We start from the raw sequence: 12,564 nt of genomic DNA, 5'->3' as shown, positions 1-12,564 counted from the left end.
AACTTGAGATGGCACAATCGAGATTTAAACATGCTGTTGAAAAGTTCAATGAATCACAAAAAATCTAGGAGTTTCAATTCAATTAAAACCTAATAATTTATTTCGTTTTTCATGGTGGAAATTGGTGAATCGTTATTCGCCTACCTTCAAATATTTTATAGATTGGATTACGGCATCCCTCTTCCAAGTTATAAAGTATTGTGTTGGGTCCTACCTTTAATATTACATTTGTTTATCTTATTAAGGATCCTATATCTAATCTAACTTGTCTTTCTTCTTTTCAGATGTCTTCCAACACTGCTGCTTCTGGCTCAAACACAACAAGCTTCTTCTCTCTCATGAATCTTTGTGGAAGAGTCATCTTTGATGGTCAAAACTTTAATGATTGGATCATAAATATCAGCATGGTTAGGACAAAGATTATGTCCTTGACAAGGAGCTAAAACAGATTGATGAGTCTAATGCTACTCCACAGGAGATCGCTGACTTTAGGGCACATGAAAGAGATGCCACCAAGGTGGCATGTATCATGTTAGCCACAATGACAACTCAACTCCAGAAGTCCTATGAGGACTTTTACTCTTTTGAGATGCACATGAACCTGATGGACCGCTACCATCAGAGTGCACATTAAGAGAGGTATGAAATCATCTCTTCCATGATAACAACCCGAATGAAGGATGGTGAACCCATCACGGGCCACATGCAGAAAATGAAAAGGTTTGTGGACCGTTTGCTGAAGTTGAATGTGAACTTCCCTGAGGAGTTGGCTATGGACATCATAATGCACTCCTTACATACTTGTTACGATTAGTTCTGAATGACCTATCATATGAACAAGGAGGAGGTCACACTCAGCAAGCTTCAAGGACTTTTGAAGACCACCGAAAGTGGTCTCAAAGATAAATCGGTTGTTACTACTCCCATTCTAACACCACCCATGTTCTTGCAATCGGGAAAAGTAGAGGGAAGAATAGGAAGACCCCTTCGAAGGGTACCAAGGGAAAGTCTATTGATGATTGTTACTCCTTTTTCCAACCTAAAGGAAGCTGAATGCTTCTATTGTCATGATAAGGGACACTGGAAACAAAACTGCCCTAAGTACCTGCAAGATGTTAAGGATGGGAAGGTCAAACCTACCCATGTAGGTATTTACACTATATTGTCTAATAACTCACCGCATACTAATTCTTGGGTCCTTGATATAGGTTGTGGTGTTCATATATGTTATGATTTGCAGGGCCTAAGAAGAAGTGAGGATGTGGAGCCTGGAAAGATAAACTTGATCATGGGGAATAGGAAAGCTTCACCTGTCACCAAGATTGGAGTTTATTCTTTGTTGCTAAGCAGTGAGTTAATTTTAGATTTAAATAAGTGAGTTAATGTGGTGGTATTAATTCTTTTTATAATAATGTTCTTTATTTTAAAGCATTACCTTGTGATGGTGTATATGAAACTGTGTTGGTTGTAGACAACTTAGGAAATAATGTATTGCATATCGATTCTTCCACTAATTTGGATAAGGCATCCTTATCGCCTTGTCGTTTTGGACATGTTAACAAGAAGCGCATAAGCCAACTCCAAAAGGCTGGAGTCTTGGAGTCATTTGATTTAAGGTTAGATGATAGTTGCGAATCTTGTTTACTTGGAAAAATGACTAATTCATCCTTCATTGATACTTGTGTTAGGGGTGAAGGTTTGTTGGACCTAATACACACATATGCGTGTGGACCCTTCAGAACTGCCACAAGGTATGCTAACCGATTCTATGTGACTTTTACTGATGATTACAGTAGATATGGTTATGTCTACTTAATCAAGCATAAGTCAGAAACCTTTGAAAAGTTCAAGGAGTTTAAACAGGAAATGGAGAATCAGCTGGGCAGGAACATTAAGATGCTTCGATCCGATCGAGGTGGAGAGTATCTTAGTACAGAGTTCCTTGACTATATTAAGGAATGTGTAATTGTTTCAAAATTGACACCTCCCAGGACACCACAGTTGAATGGTGTGGCTGAGAGGCGTAATCGTACCTTTTTGGACATTGTTCGTTCCATGATGAGTCGAGCTTCGTTACCAACCTCATTTTGCAGGTATGCCTTAGAGATTGCCGCCCATATTCTGAATCTAGTCCCTACCTAGAAGGTTGTCAAAACACCTCATGAGATGTGGACCTGGAAAATTCCCAATTTATACCACATCAAGATATGGGGTTGCGAGGATTTTGTGAGACGTGAGACTCAGGACAAGCTCAAACCTCGTAGTGAGAGGTGTATTTTCATCGGCTACCCACGGATGTCCTTTGGTTACCTTTTCTACAGACCCAGTGAGTGTGTGATCTTTGTGGTAAGGAGATGGGTCTTTCACGAGAAAGAATTTCTAAGCCAAGGAAACAGTGGGAGGCAAATTGACCTTGAAGAGCTTCAAGAGTCAAGTGGTAAAGGAACCTCAAACCCTAGCAGTCAACCTGAGGAGGAAACTCCTATTGAATCAACTGACGAGTCTGTACCTCTGAGGCGTTCCACTAGAGTTAGGAATCTACCTGAGCATTACTATGGTTTCCATATTACTGCTGGTGGTTGTCGAGGCCAACACAAATAATAACCCTAAATGTTACACACTAAAATAGTGTATAGTGGTAAAGGGATTGAATCCACGGAGATTGGTTCAATTTCTAACTCTATGAAAAATCTCTTTGTAAAAATACTAGTAAAATAACAATAAAAATAAAATGGAGGGTTTTGGTGTTTTGAATACTTGATGCTAACTAGAATTAACTATGATTTAAATAGACAATTGCAACAAAAATAAGAATTTGATGTAAAATCAATAAGGGAAAGATGGTTGACTTAAAGTTTTCTCACTTTGACTTTTGATGAACATATCATTAGAATTCAATGGTGCAATACTTGTTTTAAATCCTCAATTTGGCTATAGTAATCCAAGGAGCTTGAGATTACCTAGACTTTTCTTAATTGTTGAAATGGCTAGAGAAGCTCATAACAATTTCCTTAGTCAAAGTCACTAATTCCAAATAGCATGTAATTAGTGAAAGTCAACTAGCATTAAGAACCAAAAAGTCACCAAATCCAAGAGGGGTCAAATGCTTTCACCACCATGTTGGAGGAAATGTTTTTATGATTGTGTGAAGTAAAATCAACACAAAAATCATTTGTTGCTTGCTAATTTGAGGATCCTTTACTTAATCAAGAAATTAGCCAACTAATCACCACAAACACATTTAAACTCATGAACTAAAACATACAAGTAATGATAAGATGTTAAAACACAAAATATTTCCATAAAGATTCAAGAACATGTTCATGGATTCTTCAACATTCAACAAAAGTTCAAAGGATTAAACAAAAGTCAACCAAGATTAGTTTAGCCAAGCATGGCTAAACACAAAGAAACAAAGTTAGAGAAATTTGTACCAAACATTAAGCAAGAATCAAGAGGTAAAAATATGATGTTCTTCAAGGGTTCTTGGCCTTCAAAAGTCCCCAAAACTCCAGAGAGAATCTCCAAAAATCGGATGTGCAAGTGTATGCAAAAGATGGGCACCAACCTTCCTCAAATAGCTCAAAAGAAGGAATCCCGAAATTGCCCCTGCAGGGCCTTGCGCGACCCGCGTGCTGCTGCGCGGGTGGGTTGCGCGGGTGGTACCTGACATGGGCTCCTTTGAGATTTTGGGCCTTTAAAGCATATCCCACTAGCCCAGATCGAATCCAATCACCTCCTAGCCCATTTTCTTCAAGTTTTTCTTCATTTAAAGCCCAATTTGACCTCTCTAAATCCTCCAAAGCTCGTGAACTCGCCCGATTAATAATTTTCATACGCTTGAATGTTCCCCCGCATCTTTCAAATTTAAAGCTCAATTCTTCCAAGCCTTCAAGCAATTGACAAGTCCACCCCATGAATCACCTTCATAGCCATCAAGCATGAAATCTCCAATCCCCTTCAAGCCCAATCGCCTCGCAAGAGTGCCGCCCCGCTAGTTTCCAAGAAAATCTGCAATAATGCTCAAGAAACTAGAAAGTACCCCGAAATGATCATAAAAATAACAAAAGGGAAAATATGCATGAAAGTTAACTAAAATGCAAATGAAATGTACTAAAATAAACTATAAAAATAAGTAAATAAAATGAAGTTATCAACTGCGAAAGGTGATACATTTATCAGTGATAATACACTGGTAAATTTAGATGAACCTAACAACTATAGGGAATCCATGGTAGGCCCTGAGTCTGCCAAATGGAAAGAGGCTATGGATAATGAGATTCAGTTCATGTATGACAACCAAGTTTGGAACTTGGTTGACAATGTACCGGGGCGTAAGACGGTCGGGTGCAAATGGATCTTCAAGAAGAAGACCGACATGGATGGGAAAGTGCACACTTATAAGGTGCGATTGGTTGCGAAGGGATTCACTCAAACTCATGGAGTTAACTATGATGAAACCTTCTCACCAGCAGCGAAAATTAAGTCTATTAGGGTTATGCTAGCCATTGCTGCATTTCATGATTATGAAATATGGAAAATGGATGTCAAAACCGCTTTCCTTAATGGAAAGTTGGTTGAGGATGTTTACATGAGTCAGCCAGAGGGTTTTGTCGATGCAGAGTATCCTGATAGAGTGTGCAAGCTTGAGAAATCCATTTATGGATTAAAACAAGCATCTCGTAGTTGGAATCTTTGTTTTGATGTGAAAGTCAAAGAGTTTGGTTTTTTCGAGAAGTGAAGATGAGTCATGTGTATATGTCAGAGCTAGTGGGAGTATAGTTATCTTTTTGGTACTTTATGTGGATGACATACTACTCATAGGAAATGACATCCCAACTTTGCAGGAGATTAAGTCTTGGCTTGGGAAGTGTTTCACTATGAAGGACCTTGGAGAAGTTGCCTATATCCTAGGGATAAGGATATTGAGAGAAAGGAGTAAAACACTAATTGGAATTAGTCAAAGAACCTGTCACACCTCGAAAACCAAAGGCGGAAACATTTCCGGGGTTGACTCCACGTTGAGTATCAAATCCAATGCACATAGTAAAGCAGTAATCACAAAACATTACATTACATAATATTGTTTACATTTGTTTGCAAGTAAAGTTGTACAAGTGTTTTATACATATATGATATGAACAAAAGTAAAGATGAGTCTTCGGGACGCTCCGTCATCTCCAAAAGGTTGCGGTGTACCTGTCTATCGCTGACCTGAGAATACAAGCAGTTTGAAAATCAGCATAAAGCTGGTGAGTTCATAAGTGATTTAGTTTTGAAAAGACGAGTTCCTTTACTTTCTGGAAAAGTTGTTGATCAAGAAAATCCCATATTTTCTTATGAAAACGGTTTGGTTATCCTTTGTAACAATTTCGAAAACGGTTGATTATATCATTCCAGGAAAATCCCATATTTTCCTTATAGTTTTAGTTATTCGTTTGTTACTTTATCCATTTAGGTGTTGTTGTACTATCCAAGAAAATCCCATATTTTCCTATGTGTTGAGTTGTCTATTTGTATCTAGGTTTGTTACTAGCTGTTATGTTAACCCAGGAAAATCCCATAGTTTCCTATGTGTTGAGTTGTCTATTCGTTTCTAAGTTCGTTACTAGTTGTTATGTTAACCCACGAAAATCCCATATTTTCCTATGTGTGGTGGTTGGCTCTTAGGTCTGATTTTGAAGTACAAGTAATTACCATGTGAGTAGTATTAGTTACGTGTTCTAAACCCTTAGTTATTCTACATTCGAATGACTATTATCTACTAGCTTAGTTGTATTTTCGAAGTTTTGGAATCACACAGAAGCGTACATTACAGTATTTTCGAAGTTCTGCTGAGTTCCAAAAGAGTATATTAGTTGTGTATTCGAAGCTCTGTCGACATTCTGAGGCGGATATATTTGAAACTCAGTAGAGGTCCAGAGGCGTATTTTTGTATTAATTTCGAAACTCTGGTGACACTCAAGGAGTACACTAACTGTATATTCGAAGTCTCAGTGTCAGCCAAAGGCGTCATTTCGCATTCGTAGTCGTATTCATATTCGTATTCGTATTCGTATTCGTAGTCGTAGTCGTATTCGTATTAGATTACATTCGTATTCGTATTCGTACTAGATTAGTATGATTTCTTATTTAAAGAGAATATCGTTATAACACTTTTAAAAGAAATTTATATTTAACCTGCAATTCGAAATGTCAGTTATCAAAAATATTTGGAAATCAAGACATTTAGTAAGTAAAACCATTGAGTTGAAAATTAATTTAAGTACAAAATACACTTGTACTTATTGCTTGTATTCCCCCTGAAAACATTGAAAAACCATTGAAAACACAGAAAAAGGGTAGGGGTATGAACTCACCGGACTAGGAAATGCCACGGTTTTGGACACTAAATGTTGGTTCGGGGTCTGATTACTCGCGATGTCCCTATGTAAAATGAAATAATGTCCAAATATGTTTAATTATATTTACAATTACTAATTAGATGGAACATTATACTCCAATGGGGTAAAACACCTCAAAACGAGTATTTGGAGTGACCCGGGTGACATCTTCGGACGTGTAATGGCACTAGGGACTTGGGATTTGAGTTTACTCCCCAAGAGTAAACATTTAAGGGATTTTACAGCCACAAAACACACACATACATGAGTTTACGGCCGTAAACTCATGATGGTGTGATTTTGAGTGCTTAATGGCTTCTTTGGACTTGGGAATTGTTGGAATGAACTTCTAAAATGCCTTGGATTAAATTTATGGGACTTATACCATGTTTAAGGGAGTTCACGGCTGTAACCTTGGAGTTTATGGCCGTAAACTCTCCCATGGTCTTGAATAATTGATTTAGGGCACTTAGGATAATCACATGTGATTCTAGTAATTTTTCCAAGCCTTGTTATGAATTTAGGGCATCATTGGACATATATTTAGGAGTTTACGGCCTAAGGGCATGAGCTATGGCCGTAAACTCTTATATGTTGCATTTTTATATGTTTAAGACCCCCAAACTATTTTTAGATGGTCCTAGGATTTACCACAAGGCTATTGGTTGAGTTTCAAGGCATTTGGACATGTTAAAATGAGTTTACTCTCCATTTTTGAGGGGTTTACGGCCCAAGCATGAACCTTGGCCATAAACTCCTATTTACTCCCCCAAAATTATGTTTGTAATGTTCTAAGGCCAATACCATTATTCTAAAATTCATATCGAAGCCTTGTTTGAGTCTAGGAAAGGTTTTGCTGCTCAAAAACCCCCTTTAAATGAGTTTACAGCCTAGGATATTTCTAGGGCCGTAAACACATGATAATGGTCCTAATCCATAGTTTAAACTCGAATTTGAAGGCTAAAGAGGTTACAAAACAAGTTAGGGAAGGTACCTTGGAGATTAGAAGCCTTAAACTTGAGATTTGGACCCTTAAACTTGTATTTAGGAGAGAGGTTAGAGAGAGAGAGTAGAGAGAGGAAGAAAAAGCTTCAAATGAATGTTCAAACATGTTTAAATAGGTCCCAAAACTTGAACACGGTGGAATTCTACCCGATACCGACGTTAAACGGGGCTTTAGGTCGCACCCGATTAAGTTTCCACAACTCGACGGGGACGTTTCTAAAATTTCTAAATTATACAATTTGGGCTAATTTCGTGAGTTCCTAACAGGTTTGGACACTCATTAGCATCAATTAAACATATAAGTTTAATTAATTTAACCCAAAAACGACATCGGAACGAATCGATATACGACGAGTTATACGGGTAGAATGGGTTTTTGGCGATGAACAACTTCGGGTTGTTACAAAACCTATGTGGAAAAAGTGTTGAAAAGATTCAACATGCATAATTCCAAGAAAGGTGACTTACCGATCCAACATAACGCCAAACTGGGGAAGGCTCAGAGTCCGAGTACAGAGGCTGAGATAACTGAGATGAGTCGATTACCATATGCTTTCGTTGTTGGCTCAATCATGTATTCTATGACTTGTACCCGCCGTAATATGGCCTTTGCTTTGAGCATGGTCAACAGATATCAGGGGAACCCTGGCAAGGCTCACTGGATTGTGGTGAAGAACATTCTCAAGTACCTGAGGAGGACTAAGGACTGGGTCCTTACCCTTGGTGGGAGTGATAACTTGAGAGTAGTGAGGTATAGTGACACTAGCTTTTAGACTGATAAGGATAATTTCCGTTCTCAGTAGGGCTGCATCTTTACCATAAATGGAGGAGAAATCACTTGGAAAAGTTCCAAGCAGGGCACGATAGCTGATTCGACGTGTGAATCAGAGTATATAACAACGAGTGAAGTAGCGAAGGAGACGATATGGCTGAAGAACTTCATCAGAGACCTTGGCGTTGTACCAGCTATAAAGGAGCCTATAGAGATTTTCTGTGACAACAATAGTGCGGTTGCCTTAGCCAAGGAACCGAGAGATCATGGCAGATCTAGACACATTGATATAAAATATTACTTCATAAGACACAAGATAGAAGAAGGACTCCTCGTGGAAAAAAGGGTATCGTCAGAAGAGAACCCATCGGATCCCCTCATGAAGGGATTGAATATGGTTAGGCATTTACAGCATGCGAGGCGCATCGGGATGAGGGATGATATTAGTTTTACAGATTAGATAGATATTTTTGAAACTTGTAAAATGTAATTGACATTTGATGATTAAATAAAAGATGTTGTTTATTTATAACTAAGGTGTTGCTATCTTGTGTTAATTGTTTACTATTGTTTCAATTTTGCATGTTTTGACTTCCAGAATAATTACCTTATTCAAACTTTCCACAATCAGTCATATGTTGGAAGTAGGTATGAATCAAGACTGTCATGAATTGGGCTTGTAGATGTCTAAGGTGTTGGACATAACAAGAGTTGCTATAACATTCATGAGTGCTCATAAGTTCTGAGTATTGGATTAAAAACACGCTCACGTGTATCACTTCATGGAATTTATCTCGAGTGATCGTGAAAAGGTAATATCAAATAAGTCTTCAAACCTAGAGATATGAGTTATTGACTATGAGTTGGTTGTGCATTGATTGTACGAAAACGCATCAGTAACTTGATGCCATAAAATGTGCCTTTGTGTATGATTCAACAAGTAGTAGAACAAGCATATTAGTCGAAGTTTATTTGTTCCTTTTAATCCTAGGAGGATTAAAAGCGATATCTGGTCCCCTCAATGATTTTGTTTTGACCTATGTGTTAGGCCCGGTCAGAAACAAATTGACATGTTCTGTTTAGTTCTATGTCAAACAAATTGGAAATCAGGAAACAAACTGTCGGACAATAAGTACGACATTGTTCCATCTATTTGTCCGGGTGATATCTAGAACAGAGGATTATATGATCACTTATCTAAAATGGCACTTCATAGTTCAACAGAGTTTTAAGAGCTACGATTGCTGGCCGGTTCCTAAACTCATACTTGCAATTATAGTTATCAGACTTATCCAAGTGGGAGAGAGTTGGATAAGGTGTCTAAGTCCGTACTATATATATTTGGTATGTACTTGACCCGACCCGACATGGTCCATTTGGATTGCACTTTAACGAGACAATTTATATGGATAATCTTTTGAGAATACTATATTTTTGATTTATTAATATATTATTAGTTATAATATATTAATATGAATTCATATTATTTAATTAGTACTGGTTAAGAATTAATTTAGTGATCAAAAGGAACTAATTAAATATGGAATCTTATATATATATATATATATATATATATATATATATATATATATATATATATATATATATATATATATATATATATATATATTATTGGTCAAGTTCATTTAGGATGGGCTAAACTTGCATGGATAGTCCATGGAGTTTTTAACCCATTGATCCTATGGAAATGAAAGGTCATGGGTATTAGGATCTACATGGATGTTACCCTAATCCTCCATACTATATAAAGAGGTCTTTGGCACATGAAATGGGACTAGTGTGTGTGTGAGAACAAAGGGTGAGCCGATTTCTACAAGTGCATACTATTCTCTCAAGCTTTCCAAGTTGATTTGGTGATTTGTGATTCTACTTGAGGCATCCACATTTTTGGTGCTGGGCTCTCAAGACTCCAAGCAATCAACCATAAGAAAAGGTATGTTATTCTACTAAGGTTTTATTTTACAAGTACCCCATAACATGCTAGTTAGGTTGAAAACCTTGGAAAACCAAATTTGCATGTATAATAGAGAAAACATAGATCCAAGGTTTCTAGGGTTGTATATACACCATAACAGTGTTAGAATGTTCAAAACCCATCATCGACATGAACATCAAATCTCTTAAAACTCCAACCAAAGAACGGTGTGTAATCAATTTGTTTTGGATGAATATTATCCGGACTGATTAGGTTTTCAGAAAATTAAGGTAGAGGTCAAGAAGGAGAATGACAAAATCCAATTAAAATCAAGGGATGTGGGACGACCGTACACATGGCGATCAGAGAGGCAAAGTCAAAACGATTGTGAAATTATTTGTTGTTAAAACGTCGTAGTTAGATATATATATATATATATATATATATATATATATATATATATATATATATATATATATATATACTATCTTATAAAACAAATCCTACTATTTCTATAAATGATTTTAATATAATAATAATATTTTTTTAAGACGTTCAAGTATATAAGCTTAAAGTACAACCAATCATCAATAAAATAATAATATTTTATAACTTAGCATTTTATCCAAGTTTGAATCCTTATAATTCTCCCAAAATCTTGGTATCTGGTGCATTCAAATTTTGAACCTTGTAGATCCCATAGCTTCCGCAAATATCCTTAAATGTTGCATGTTTGATTGAATTTTCAAAATTTGAATTCTACGTCCATTTGTTTCTCTCTCATGTTATAAAGCTCACCGCCAAAACATTCGTCAACATGTCACTGTTCTTCTCCCACCTCTCTTGATCCTAGAAACCTAGATCGACCTTCTGCTACAACTACCATACCACGACTAATATATTTTTTCCCTTTTGGATTAATAAATTTATTCAGTAAGTGTGTGAAACATAAAGATCATCATCAGAACAAAAGAGGCTTAGGTTTCCCCAAGAGCGTCATCAAACCACTACGCATGTCGTCCTCCCATTAGGTTATTGATGGTATAATTTATTTTGTTGTTCATCTTTCTTCTGTATGATTTCTAACCCTACGCCTCTCTCTAAACTTTATATCTAGTAAAAACCCTACCCTAAGCAACCACCGTTTGCCGGAAACAATAACCTGATATGTTGGAAACGAAGACACTTACCCATCAGGTTCTATAACGCAGTATATGTTGATTGCACCTCTCTCTCTCTCTCTCTCTCTCTCTCTCTCTCTCAAGCATATTTGAATTTATGTTTCTCAAGTTCTTAGTCTCAATTGATGTATTTAATTTTTTTTTTCAGTTTTTTGAATACAAACGTTCTTCTGTCAACCTATTGGATGCCACCATCGATAAATTTATGTTGCAGTTTTGCTGATGATCTTCACTGGAGCAACGAGCAAGACGAAGATGTCGATAGGGAGGGAAAAAAGAAAAAATATATATATTGGACTTAAGGTTAGTTCGTGCTTTCTCAATTCCTAACACACTGTATTTATATTTAAAAAAAAATCAATTTTTATAATTTTAGGACCATATTGCTCCTGCAAACTGTTTTTATATTAAAAAAAAATTCAAATTTTACAGTTTTAGGACCATATTGCCCCAACGCACTGTTTTTTTAACAACATCGCATTTTCATTTTTTTTTTCTAAAAAACTAACAGGTTTTAGCATTCAACTTTCTATTTTCGTGTAACCAACCGATAATAACAGTATGAGTGTTCCTAGAAATATAACATGTTTTGAATTAAACTAATTGCCCGAAAGAAACTAATTGTCGTTGCCGCTTTGCGCGGACAAACGAGTAGTATATATATATACACACACACACACACACACACACTAGGCGAATGTCCACACGTTGCGCAGAAATACCTATATAGTTGAAATCTTTACAAATATATGTTTTTTAAATATAAGAATAACATTGTTGTTAAATTTGTATACTAAATTGATATAATATATTGACTATTTTGAATTATATGATAATATATACATCTATTATAACTGCATAATCTCAATCGTTTGAATGACTTCTACCTGTGAGTTACTCATGAATAAAATTAAATATAATATATGGTTTAAAGTTATTTATAGTTGTTGTTATTGTTAATTAATTTTTTAAAATTTATTAGTTTAATATTTTAATTGTTATCATTATAATTATTTAAGACATCAAACATTGTTTTTTGATTTTGTAAGGTAACAATATAATCATTTATATAGAGTTATTTTTAATTATTGTTATTATAAGTTATTTTAAGCTACTTATTTGAAAATTTTTAACGATTATAAAAATATTTTTAGGAAATATTTTAGTTAAATTGAGATTACAATTTAGTTTTTGCATTTAACACTATAATTTATCACTTTTAACTATTCACAAAATATTCATTGGTTTTTTAAGTGGAACTGAAATTTATATTTAAAGTGACATTGT

This window comes from Lactuca saligna, chromosome 1 (genome assembly GCF_052625555.1).
Source record: "Lactuca saligna cultivar CGN05327 chromosome 1, ASM5262555v1, whole genome shotgun sequence".
NCBI lineage: Eukaryota > Viridiplantae > Streptophyta > Magnoliopsida > Asterales > Asteraceae > Lactuca > Lactuca saligna.
The sequence above is the reverse complement of the archived record's forward strand: the minus strand, read 5'-3'. Positions refer to the sequence as shown.